This window comes from Prionailurus viverrinus, chromosome A1, assembly GCF_022837055.1.
Source record: "Prionailurus viverrinus isolate Anna chromosome A1, UM_Priviv_1.0, whole genome shotgun sequence".
NCBI lineage: Eukaryota > Metazoa > Chordata > Mammalia > Carnivora > Felidae > Prionailurus > Prionailurus viverrinus.
The window spans coordinates 219,829,986-219,842,395 of record NC_062561.1 but is presented as its reverse complement, the minus strand read 5'-3'; the positions used below and the strand labels follow the sequence as shown (position 1 = coordinate 219,842,395).

At 37.1% G+C, this 12,410-nt stretch overlaps 1 pseudogene; it reads left to right on the top strand.

Annotated features, from left to right (window-relative positions):
• The first annotated feature begins 11,332 nt into the window (after window positions 1–11,332).
• LOC125176360 (10 kDa heat shock protein, mitochondrial-like) lies at window positions 11,333–11,645 on the top strand (annotated as a pseudogene).
• The last annotated feature ends 765 nt before the right edge of the window (window positions 11,646–12,410 follow it).

Here is a 12,410-nt window from a genome sequence, read left to right as displayed (position 1 = left end):
AGGAGACAAAGAATACCAACATTTTGATTAGTTTTGGTTTAAAGAGTAACATTAAGAGAGCCCCTAGAATGAGGGGACTAAAGGAAGTAAGGGTGTAATTGTAAACAGTTGTGGACAGATGACCCAGGAAGACAAGTATTCCCTTGGTATGGAGATTTTTAAGTAAGGCAAAGAAGGAAGTAAAGGATTTGGAGGAGAAATGATCCCAAATCAGGGACAAAGAATTGAGCTGTAAAAAGGATAAGGTGGCTATGGCAAACTCTATTCCTTTTTGTGTGTGTGTGTTTATTTCTGAGGGAGAGAGAGAGAGAGAGAGAGAGAGAGAGAGAGAAGCAGAGAGAGAGGGAGACACAGAATCTGAAGCAGGCTCCAGGATCTGAGCCGTTAGCTCAGAGCCCAATGCAGGGCTCAAACCCATGAATCATGAGATCACAACCTGAACCAAAGTTGGAGGGTTAACTGACTGAGTCATCCAGGTGCCCCTGGCAAGCTCTTTCCTTAATGAGATAACACAGAGAAAGACAGAAGACTTATTTTTCATGGAATCTTTTTTTTAAGTTTATTTATTTTGAGAGAGAGAGAGAGAGAGAGAGAGAGAGAAAACATGCATGGGGGAGGGGCAGAGAGAGAGGAGAGAGAGAGAATCCCAAGCAGGCTTTGCGCTGTCAGTATGAGCCTGATGCATGGCTTGAACCCACGAACCACGAGATCATGACCCGAGCCAAAATCAAGATTCAGTTGCTTAATTGAATGAGCCACTCATGCCCCCATGAAGAATCTTTTTGAAGAGTTAACTTCGAGTGTTCGAGGGATTCACTAGGAGTAGACATCTGTGGTGTCTGCTGGGGGTTGATGCCAGGGTTTAACTCTGGAATGATGGATCAAGCTAGGGATTCCTGGTACCTTGATGGCTATAGGGGAAGACAAAAGAACTGGAAAAGGCCCTTTGTAAGTACGTTCCAGTTTGGACTTAGGGCAGCCATCTTCTCAGATTTTGATTAGAACTTGGTCATCAGGTTCAAATAGAGAAGGTGTCTCTTATTTGGTAGTGGAAACTGTTAGGATGCATTCCTTTAAAGCCTGCTGAAATTTGGAGAGAGAGAGGATATGAGTTTGTATTCCTAGGGTCTCTGGATCTACCAAGAAGTCTGTAGTGAGGAAGAGTTGCCAGCACAGGGCCTCAAAAGGACTTCAACCCAGGGCCTCCTTAGGAGCTGACTACAGAGAAGAGAACGTGGCTAGGTTTCTTTCCAGTTTAGTGATATTTCTTGCGTGATGTTTTTAATAATAATTTTTGGGTATAGGCTGGCCCTTTATACCTTTATATCTGTGGCCTCTAAGCACAATAAAGGTGGTATTTGATACCCAGTGCTTTGGAGACAGATTGAACTACGGTGGCCACAAACGAGTGTCCATTGTCACTTTGAAGTGACTTTGGGAGGCCAAATCAGGGGGTTATTTCCATGTAGAAGTTTGAGGACTACTTCAATTACCCTTTTGGTCTGTGTGGGGTATGCCTCTATCCATCCTATGAAGGTCTCAACTGCATGAGGAGGTATTTGTATCCTCTGCAGGGTGGCATCTGAGTAAAATCCATCTGCCAGTGTTCCTCAGAGTAGTATTCATGCCTCTGTTTCAGTTAGATTAATTGAAGCCAATGGATGCCCTCAGGGCTGGTATATGTTCAGGTGGGGTAAGAGGAGGTTATTTGTTGAATCACCTGGGACAGTCCTTTACCTTGGAATGTTCTGGAAATGAAAGTTTGTAAGGCATCTCCTCAGGGGTAGCACTGAGGGTGTGGCCAGCACCTGCTTTATCCCTCCTCCCTCCTGCCTAACTAACTGCCTAACAACCCTGGGTGTGATATGTAAGCATGAGGTATGTAGTAGCATATGAGGTAGTAGCAGCAGAAAAAAAAAGTTATGACTTATTTGCCTCTTTTCTCATAGAGTTGGAGTTTTTGTCAACTCCTCTTGAAGTAAGCTTCTGACTGTTTTGATTAATACAGTGTAGCAGGAGCAATAATGCTATGACATCCAAAGAAAGATTACAAAAGGCCCTCCAGCTTCATCTTGGTCCCTTTTGGAATGGTCCCTGTGTGGGGAACCGGGGTGACTCAGTTGGTCGCGCGTCCGACCTCATCTCAGGTCATGATCTCCCAGTCCGTGAGTTCAAGCCCCACGTTGGGCTCTGTGCCGACAGCTCAGAGCCTGGAGCCTGCTTCAGATTCTGTGTCCCCTTCTCTGCACCTCTCTCACTCATGCCCTATCTCTCTCTCTCTCTCTCTCTCTCTCTCTCTCTGTCTCTCTCTCCCTCAAAACTAAATATTAAAAAAAAGAAAGAATAGTCCCTTTTAATGGGCCTTCCAGATGTTCCCTTACTGGCCCCCATTTCAGGCTATGAAATTCCAAGCCACCAAAAAAAAACCTCATGTAGGTACTCTGATCAACAGTCCCAGCTGAGTTCAGCCTAAGAGTAATCCCAGCCCTGTCATCAGACATATTAAAGAAAAAGAAAAAAACTTCAGTTAATTTCAGCCGCATCATTTGTGTCCCTGTCAGGTTTTAGAGTCTTCTCAGATGAGGACCCAGTCTTTGTGGAGCAAGAACAAGCTGTCCCTACTGTGTCCCCTCTAAATCCCGATGCAGAGAAACCATGGCCATAATCAAACGGTGCTTTATACCTTAAATCAGGGTCATTTGTTAGGTAACAAAAGGTAATCAGGAAAAAAATCACAAACTCACATGTGGTTGATAGGAAGGGAAGTTTTGCAATGAGCTGAGAACAGAAAGTACATATGAGGCAAGAACAGGAAAGCTACATTATTAATATGTATATTTACTTACCCTTTTATATGTAATTTGGAATTTTGTGACAGATACATATGTACATCCATCCGTACATAAACATGCAGTGAATACCACCTCTATGCACATTTAGGCTAAAAAACACATTTATGATCTACCAATATATGCCAAATATTGCTGCACATTCTTTTAACAGAAATTCTTATTATACATTCTTGATGAGACTAGAATCCAAGTGAATATTAATGTTTAGAAAAAATATGTTGTGATAAAAGTATGTTTCAACAAAAAATTGGTAGATACTTTTTGCAGAAAATTAAACGTAATATATTGACGTTTCGTATCATCTAAATAATTTCGATTTTATTAGTTCTACAATATTCAAATAGTTCAAATTTTTAATTGTACTGTTTTTGTTTTCATAATTTATTAAAGTATAAATGATAAAAGGAAATATGTATACATTACATATGATATAATATTTATATGCATATTATTATAGATTATATATGTTATAATTATAATACTAAAATATTATATATATATGTAATATTTCAGGTTCACCAATGTACTAAATTTTAAAAATTGCAAACACCCTATTATTACCCCCAAGATGGAGATCATTTCTGTAATCCAGAAAATTCCTTCATTCTTCTTTCCGGCTAAACTTTGCCTGCCATTCATTGAACATTACCATTTACTGATTTTAGTCAGCATGAATCAGTTTGCTTGTCCATTTATTTTATATAAATGGAATCATAGGTGTAGTAGATAGTCTCTAACATGACCACTAATAATTCCCACTTCCTGATCTTCATGCCCTGAGGTATTTCCCTCCCCTTGGTGTAGGCTGGACTTAGTAATTTGCTTCTAGTGACTGGGATATGTCAAAAGAAGGTTACTTCTAACATTAAGTTACAAAGAGACTGTGTCTTCTACATTGGGAGCTCTCGCTACCTCCCTAGAAAGTCAGCCTCCACCGAGCTCCACAGAGCAAGGAACTGAAGGAAGACTCACAATCCAATACTTCAGCAGGAAACAACTCCCCCAACATCCACATGAGTGAGTTTGAAAACAGATCCTCCCCTTATTGAGCCTTCAGATGCCACATCCCCAGTCAATACTGACTGCAAAGCTGGGAACTTGAAGTCAGAGGTACCTAGTTAAGTTGTGCTCAGATTCCTGACCCACACAAACTGTGAAATAAGATATTGTTGTTTTAGGCCACTAGGTATTCCTGTAATTTGATAAGAACAATAGATAACTAATACATATATGATGCAGGTTTGGGTTTTCTTGTGCTCAACATGTTTTCAAGATAACATGTATTTGGAATTCATCCGTGTTATAATATGTAGCAGTAGTTGATATTTTGCTATACCTAAGTAGCATTACATTCTATGAAAATGCTAGAATTTTTATCATCCCCAGTTGTTGGAATTTTAACCATTTCCTCTTTTGGTCTACTATGAATAAGACTGAGTAAAAATTGGGTTTTTTGTTCCTTCGTCAGAACATATAAGTACATTGTCTTTTTAAACTACATTTCCTTTTTCACACACCCATTAACAATATATAAGAAGTTAACTTGTTCTACATCCTCTCCAACATTTTGCATTATAATAGTTTGCTTAATAGTAGTTGTTCTAGTGGTAGGAAAGCATGATCCATTGTGGTTCAGTTTGCATGTCCTTGATAACTAATGATATTCATAATTTTTCATGTGCTTTTTCAACATTTGTATATGTTTTTTTAGTGACATCTGCTCAAGTTTTGCACTGTTTACCTATTTACTTATTTATTTATTAAATTCAATGGCTGTCTTCTAAATACTGATTTCTAAAAGTTCTTTATATCTCAGAAATAAGTGTTTCTTCAGATAAACCTACAATGAATATTTTCTTCCAGTGTGTGGCTTATACATTCATTTTTCTCATGGTGTCTTTTGATGAGCAGATTAGCTATGCTCATTCATGTATTTACATATTTACCTTTTATTTTAATCTTTATTTCCTCCTACACATTTGGACTTCCATCTGGTGTCATTTAACTTCAGAATAGAGACATTTTCATCATTGATTGTTGCACAGTTCTCCTGAGACAATTAAAGTAGATTTTTAAAATTTATTTTAATGTATTTATTTTGCTTCATTTTAAAAATGATGTTCTAAGATAAAGAATTCTAGGTGTATTTATGTATTGTTGGGGAGAATACAAACAGGGACAGCTACTGTGAAAGTAGCATGGAGTTTCCTCAAAATGTTAAAATTAGAACTACCCTATGGGGCGCCTGGGTGGCTCAGTCGGTTAAGCGTCTGACTTCACCTCAGGTCATGATCGCACAGTTTGTGGGTTTGAGCCCCACATTGGGCTCTGTGCTGACAGCTCAGAGCCTGGAGCCTGTGTGTCTCCACTCTCTGTTCCTCCCCCGCTCATGCTCTGTCTCACTCTCTCCTTCAAAAATAAATACAAACATTAAAAAAAAAAAAATAGAACTACCCTATGATCCAGCAGTGACACTACTGGGTATTTACCCAAAGAACATAAAAATACTAGTCCAAAGGGATACATGCATTCCTATGTTTATAGCAGCATTATTTACATAATAAATAAAACATAAATATATGGATGCAGCCCAAGTGCATCCATCAATCGATGAATAGTTAAAGAAGATGTGGTAGATATATGCAATGGAATATTTTTCAACCATAAAAAGGGATAAAGCCTTGCCATTTGTAATGACATGGATAGAACTAGAGTGCACTCTGCTAAGTGAAATCAGTAAGTGAAAGACAAATACCATATGACTTCACTCATACGTGGACTTTAAGAAACAAAACAAAAGAGCAAAGAGAAAGAGAAACCAAGAAACAGTCTCTTAACAAAAGACAACAAACTGATGGTTACCAGAGGGGAACTGGGTGGGAGGATGGTTTAAGCGAGTGATGGAGATTAAGGAGGGCACTTACCGTGATGAGCACAGGATGATGTATGGAATTATTGAATCACTATATTGTACACCTGAAACTAATATAACACTGTATACTAACTGGAATTAAAAAAAGAAAAATAAAAGAATTCTGTTCTGCCCCCAGCACTCTAAAGATATAATTCCAATGTCTTCTTTCTCAGATTTTTTTTTTCTGATAAAACTTTAAGCATCATTTTTGTTTACTTATTTATTTGCAATATGTCCTTACCCAATATTTTCTGTTATTTCTTCTTTGTATTTAGTGCACAGACCTTTGACTGTGATGAGTCGTTTGATTTTCTTTGTGTTTATCCTGTTATGGACAGACTGAGCTTCCTGAATTTTTGAGTTGAGTCATTATAACACTTTGGGAAAATTCTTGGCCACTCTTTTCTTAAATATGTCTTGGGTCCAATTTCTTTCTGCTCCCTTGGGACTCAAATTAAATGAATGCTAGAACATTTGATGTTTTCCACAGATCTTGAGTATTCTCTTTAATTTTATTGTTTTTACTCTTCATCTTTGACATAATTTATAGATTGGCTTTAAGTTGACTGATTCTTTTTTTTTCAGTTGTGTCTCATTCTGAATTTCAATAATGGGTTTTTAACATTATTATATTTGTTAGTTCTAGCCTTTTCATTTGTTTCTTTTAATAGTCTCCATTTCTACATTGAAAATTGCCATCTGTTTATGTATCAACTTTTTCCAAACTTTTTATCTAATATTTTTCAGACTTATTTAAAGTTTTTTTTTTCTGATTATTTCAAAATCTTCTTTTGAACTTTTCTCTCTTGAATATGGGCATATGTTTGTGTTACTTTGGAATTTCACAATGTTAATTGTATGTAGATTACTGTCTTTAAAAAGAACAAACGGTGGAGGTTGACACAAAAAATGTGATTTCCAGAACATACCCCATATTCTATCAGGCTGCTAGATTATATGACTGACATCTAGTCAGTAGCTTAGCTGCATTTGACTTTTTTTTTTACACAAGTTTTGTTAATTTACTTCACCACTCACTTCAAATATTTTGAGACCATGATCCGTACCTGCCCTTTCATAGGAATGGGATCTGAGTATCTCACTTGGATTTATAGCTCTGATAAAATTCATCTCTACTGTGGGAGATTCTTTTTGATTTTCAACCTACTTCTAGATTTTTCAGTGTGGGTGTTTTCTATGCTCTCTGCTCTGCTCAGTTTTTAACTGTCTCATATGTCCTCTCTTCATGACACTCGCCTGTTCATGGCCTTCATCAGGCTACTGCCTGGCACTCAGTGCCAGCCATTGGTGCTTTGAAAGTGTTTCTCGGCTCTTCTGCCTTGTCCTGACACTTGGGCTGTTGCCTTAAGTGCTTGAGTGCCTTATGCCACTTTATGGAGAACTGTGTCAGCTCTGGTTCCTGGTGCCCACCTGTTGGCATTCTCTTCATATGTACTTGGTGAAGACCATCAGGGAAAGTGTTGCCAAGTTGGAAGACACTCACTCCATGGCTGGGAATCCTTAGGGCTCTAATTCATCATGCTGGCCTACACACCGACACATAGCCCTTAAAATCGGTTGTTTTTCTCCCTTTTCTTTTTCTTTTCCCATGTGTTCCCATTCTGTTCTGCATCCAGAATAGAAGATTTCTGGGATAAGTAACTAAGGGAATATTATCCCTGATAAAGGGCAATTCTTTTTCTAGAATTTGTTTTGTTTAGATTTTGTAAATGCTTCGTGCTCTGACAGGGAAGAGAAAGCTATGACTTTATAATTTATTTGGCTTGATCGTATTGTTATAGTAGGAGTGACAGTCACTTATAACTTACTACATTCTAAACAGAGCAAAATTATTTTTAATAAACATTTAACTTTATTCACAAAGAAAGATGTCCACCATAATAATTTTATTTTTTATTCTGTTTCTTTGTATGTGACACTGTCATATGTGAAAAGTTTAATTTTAGACATGAGTCACTTCTTAAAATGTTGTTTAATAGCTTTAGTATTTTCAGAATAATAAATACATAATTTAAGTTCTCAATTTATATATTCAGTTGAGAACTTGAAAAGTGTTTCATTCTCATATTTTCTTCCATGAAATTTAGGCTTTATATAAATCTAGACCTCATGTATTAACTTAATATTGGTAGAGATACAAAAATGCTAAGCCAGTTAATCATTGTATTTATCACTATCAATTATACATTTGTAAACTGGTTTTGGCTCAGGTCATGATCTCACGGTTTTGTGAGTTCGAGCCCTGTGTCAGACTCTGCGCTGGAAGCACAGAACTTGCTTGGGATTCTCTCTCTCTGCCCCTCCACCACTCACACTGTCTCTGTCTCTCTCAAAATAAATAAATAAACTTAAAAACATTTTTAAAAATCTCTGAGGAGGAAAATAAGTGTGTATATTTTTTATTAAATTATTTATTTTATTTTATTAAATTTCAAATGCACAGTTAACACCTATACACCCTTCAAACAGATGCATCAAATGTTAGTATCTTGCCACACCTGTCCCTCCTCTCTTTATCTTTCCTTTTGCCAAATCACTGAAGATGGGAGGAAATTCCATCCATGTATGTCTCAGGAAAAGGCCATCAGGTCTATGTAACCATAATAAAGTTACTATAAATTACCTACAAAAATCAAGCGACATAAAAATATAACCAAACAAATAGACCTCCCTATTTTCCTTGGCTAGCTCCACAATTCCCTTTTTATCTTCTAATTTTTCCGTCCAGATTCCTATACAGCATGTTTCTGTGATGTCTCTTTTATCTTGCCCAAGCTACATCATCACCATTGCTCTTCTCTATTCTTCATGACTTTTGAAAAGTACACACCAGTTACACTGAAAACGTGTCCTGCATTGTGAATTATCTATTTCCTTTTCACTAGATTCTGTCAATAATTTCTAAAATCATATTAAATAGATGATGCTGTCGAACTCCTTCTATCCAACATGCATACGAGGGTGTCCCACATTTGTGATGGAAAATTGAACATTTAGTTAAGGAAGAGACTGACAGATTTCATTATTATTAGAGTATATTTTTCAATTTGTAATTAAGAAGTAAACTGTAGGATTATTCTTTAAGATCATGTAAAGAATCTTTTCTTTAACAAACATTCGTTCACACAATGATTTTTAGTATCTCTTGAGTATCTTTGTCTGAATCTTTAATAATTGATGATTTTTAAAGACTATCAATTATACGTTTGTAAACTGTCACATCACTACAAAAAAAACTTTCTTCACTTTTGTTTCTTTTTCTCCTTATGGATTCAAGTAATTTTTTAGTTAATTCAGTTTGTTATAATACATTACTGACATGATTATTTTTTTTGGATATGTTATTGAAATATGAAACACATAAAGAAAAATTCATAAGCAATTTCACTCCTTGATTCATTTTCACAAAGGGAATAAATATTTTTATCTGTTAATCAGATTAAGGAAATGACTTTGTGAAAATCTAAACAATTCTGATATCCTCTCCCAATTACAGTCCTCCGGACAGCCACTGTCCTGACTTGTAAGCTTTCCAGGATGGTCAGGAAAAGCCACTGCATCTCACAGTGCTGGTAGTCATTATTCTTACCAGAACAGGCAACTTCTTTGATCATCAAGACTCATGCTTCAGAATTAATTATTCATAATGCTACTACTATATGTCACTAATTGCTATTATCCCATTTCTCATTAGCTGTTACTGATATCAAGTCCAAGGATCACATGTAAATGAATTCCTGGATCTCATTTTTAAGGGCCTGTTTTCTGGGACCACTCTTTGAACCATATGATAAGCCAGCCACGTCTCATCAGAAAAGCAAAATCTAAGTTAATTATGTCAAACCAGAGAGGTTAATATGTGGATTTAATATGAGTTATTGGAGAAATGAAATGTGAAACAGGCACATGAGGGAACACTGAAATAGTAATTTCAGGAAGAAGTTACTACGTGGAGTGACAAAGGAGAAAGCGTTTGGTTATTACTATGTAGAAACTTAAAGAATGGATGTAGTGGGGCGCCTGGGTGGCGCAGTAGGTTAAGCGTCCGACTTCAGCCAGGTCACGATCTCGCGGCCCGTGAGTTCGAGCCCCACGTCAGGCTCTGGGCTGATGGCTCAGAGCCTGGAGCCTGTTTCTGATTCTGTGTCTCCCTCTCACTCTGCCCCTCCCCCATTCATGCTCTGTCTCTCTCTGTCCCAAAAATAAATAAATGTTGAAAAAAAAATTAAAAAAAAAAAAAAGAATGGATGTAGTGCTTAATTTTACGTGTCAACTTTACTGGGCCATGGCATGCCCAGATGTTTAGTTCAGTATTTTTCTGGATATTTTTGTGAGGATGTTTTTGAATGAGTTTAACATTTACATTGATGAGCTGAGTACAGCAGATTGTGGGTGGGCCTCATGGAATTAATTAAACATCAGAACAGAACAAAAAGGCTGAATGAGAGGGAACTCCTGTCTGACTGCCTTGAGCTGAGACATCAATTTTTCCTGGGTTTCTAGTCTACAGGCTTATGGACTGGAACCACCATTGGCTTATAGTGGAATGCCTCAGGTCTTTGGATTTGCACTAGAAATACTCTATAGGTTTCCTGGTCTCCAGTTTGGTGAATGCAGATCTTGGGACCTGTCAGTATTTATAATCACACACACACACACACACACACACACACACACACACATGCAATGATGCTATTTCTGGAAGTGCTAGGAAAAAAGCAACCACTGCTTGAGTAAGGAGCCATTTCTGTGCTAAGTCCGTTAGGAAAGCAAAGAAAAAAAATGGAGAAAATCGTTTCTCTGTCCCCCTGCTGTCCAGTCTTCCTTCAGTGCCACCTTCCTGGTACTAACACCTAACAAAAGAGTGAACAGGTAAAAAGAAAAATATCATTTGCAGAGATCCCACACTCATATCAAAGAGTAGTTTAATAACCCTGACTTCTGGATTATAGATTAGGTTTGTCAAAATTTGAACTTTATATAAATGAAATCATTGAGAACAAATAGTACGTACTATTTTGCATACTATCTGTGTGTCATTTATATATAATTCCATCTTATTTAGTGTTGGCAGATATCTATATTTTCATTAACAATTCTTGGATTTAGCGCTTTGGGGGTAAATTGATTTGCCTTTATTTTTTTTTAATTTTTTTAACATTTTTTAATTTTATTTTTGAGACAGAGAGAGACAGAGCATGAACGGGGGAGGGGCAGAGAGAGAGGGAGACACAGAATCGGAAGCAGGCTCCAGGCTCTGGGCCATCAGCCCAGAGCCTGACGCGGGGCTCGAACTCACGGAGCGCGAGATCGTGACCTGGCTGAAGTCGGACGCTCAACCGACTGAGCCACCCAGGCGCCCCTTGACTTGCCTTTAATTTGCTATCTGTAATTTCTAAAAGGGTCTTCAAAAGTCCAATTTATGATGCCTAATTTCATTCTGTATTAAAAAGCTTCAGGTTCACATGGTCCAAGGGTGAAACTGTAGGTCTTCCTGTGGCTGCAGCAGCTTGAGAGCAGACTATGAACTGTGGCGGCCAGAGTTATGGCAGGACAGGCCTTTAAAAAATTTCTTCCCCTCCTTGACTGAGTTTTAGTTGTAAAGAGTGCAGCTTAACAGTAACCAAAGGAGGCATCATGCTTCCAGAAAAATCTTAAGGAAAACTATTGCAAGCACTAGCAGTTAGCTGTTGGATTGGGCTCTAAAGGAAAGGGTGGAGAACTTCAACCAGTTAGCATGAAAGTTGGAAATAGATAAAGTTCTTCTCCCAGAATGTGGAGACACCAAAGTAGTTCTGGTTGACAAGGATTATTTCTTATGTAGAGACAGTGACATTCTCAGAAAGTATGTGGACTGAAATAAACCATTACTGAACTGGCATCACATGAAAGCTGCCCATTCCACTGAAGCTGTGAAATTATTCATCATGTAGATAATTTGCATGTCTCTCTTTTATAATAAACTAATGGTATCCCCCCCCCCAATAAGTCAATAAGAAGCTTCAGATTTTTGTTTTGTGTGATATTTTATCCTTTTCTGAAATGAAAAGATTTATATTTGAGAAGCACAATAGTTACTTCAATCTTAGATTGGATTAAAACAACTCAGATTTTAACATTTCAGATTGTGCACTATGCTGTTAAGATGGTAAAATTATCTGAAATAAATTTTAAATTAATCGACAAATGTTTCATTTGTCAATTTCAAAATGTTTTGATGGGTAAAAATGAAAAAGTGTTAAAAAACACTTGTAAGTATGTGATTTAGGAAAGAAGATACAGTGAAATCACTTCTAGATTAACTGCTAAAATGTATATTATCCAAGATTGCTTTATATATAATTATATATGAAAAGATAACATGAGTTGGTAATTATACATTGTAATTTCTAATTCATTTTTTAGTAATCTCCCCCCAACATGGGGCTCAAACCCACAACCCCAAAATCAAGGGTCACATGATCTTCTGCTTGAGCAGACCAGGCACCTCTATACTGTCATCTTAAACAATGAGTTATTAAAAAGTAAATTACATAATTTCAAGGCAAATTTGCATATCTGATGTTCATTATATGGTCACTCAGCATGTTTCTGATACAAAGTGTAGTTTAATTTTCAGAACT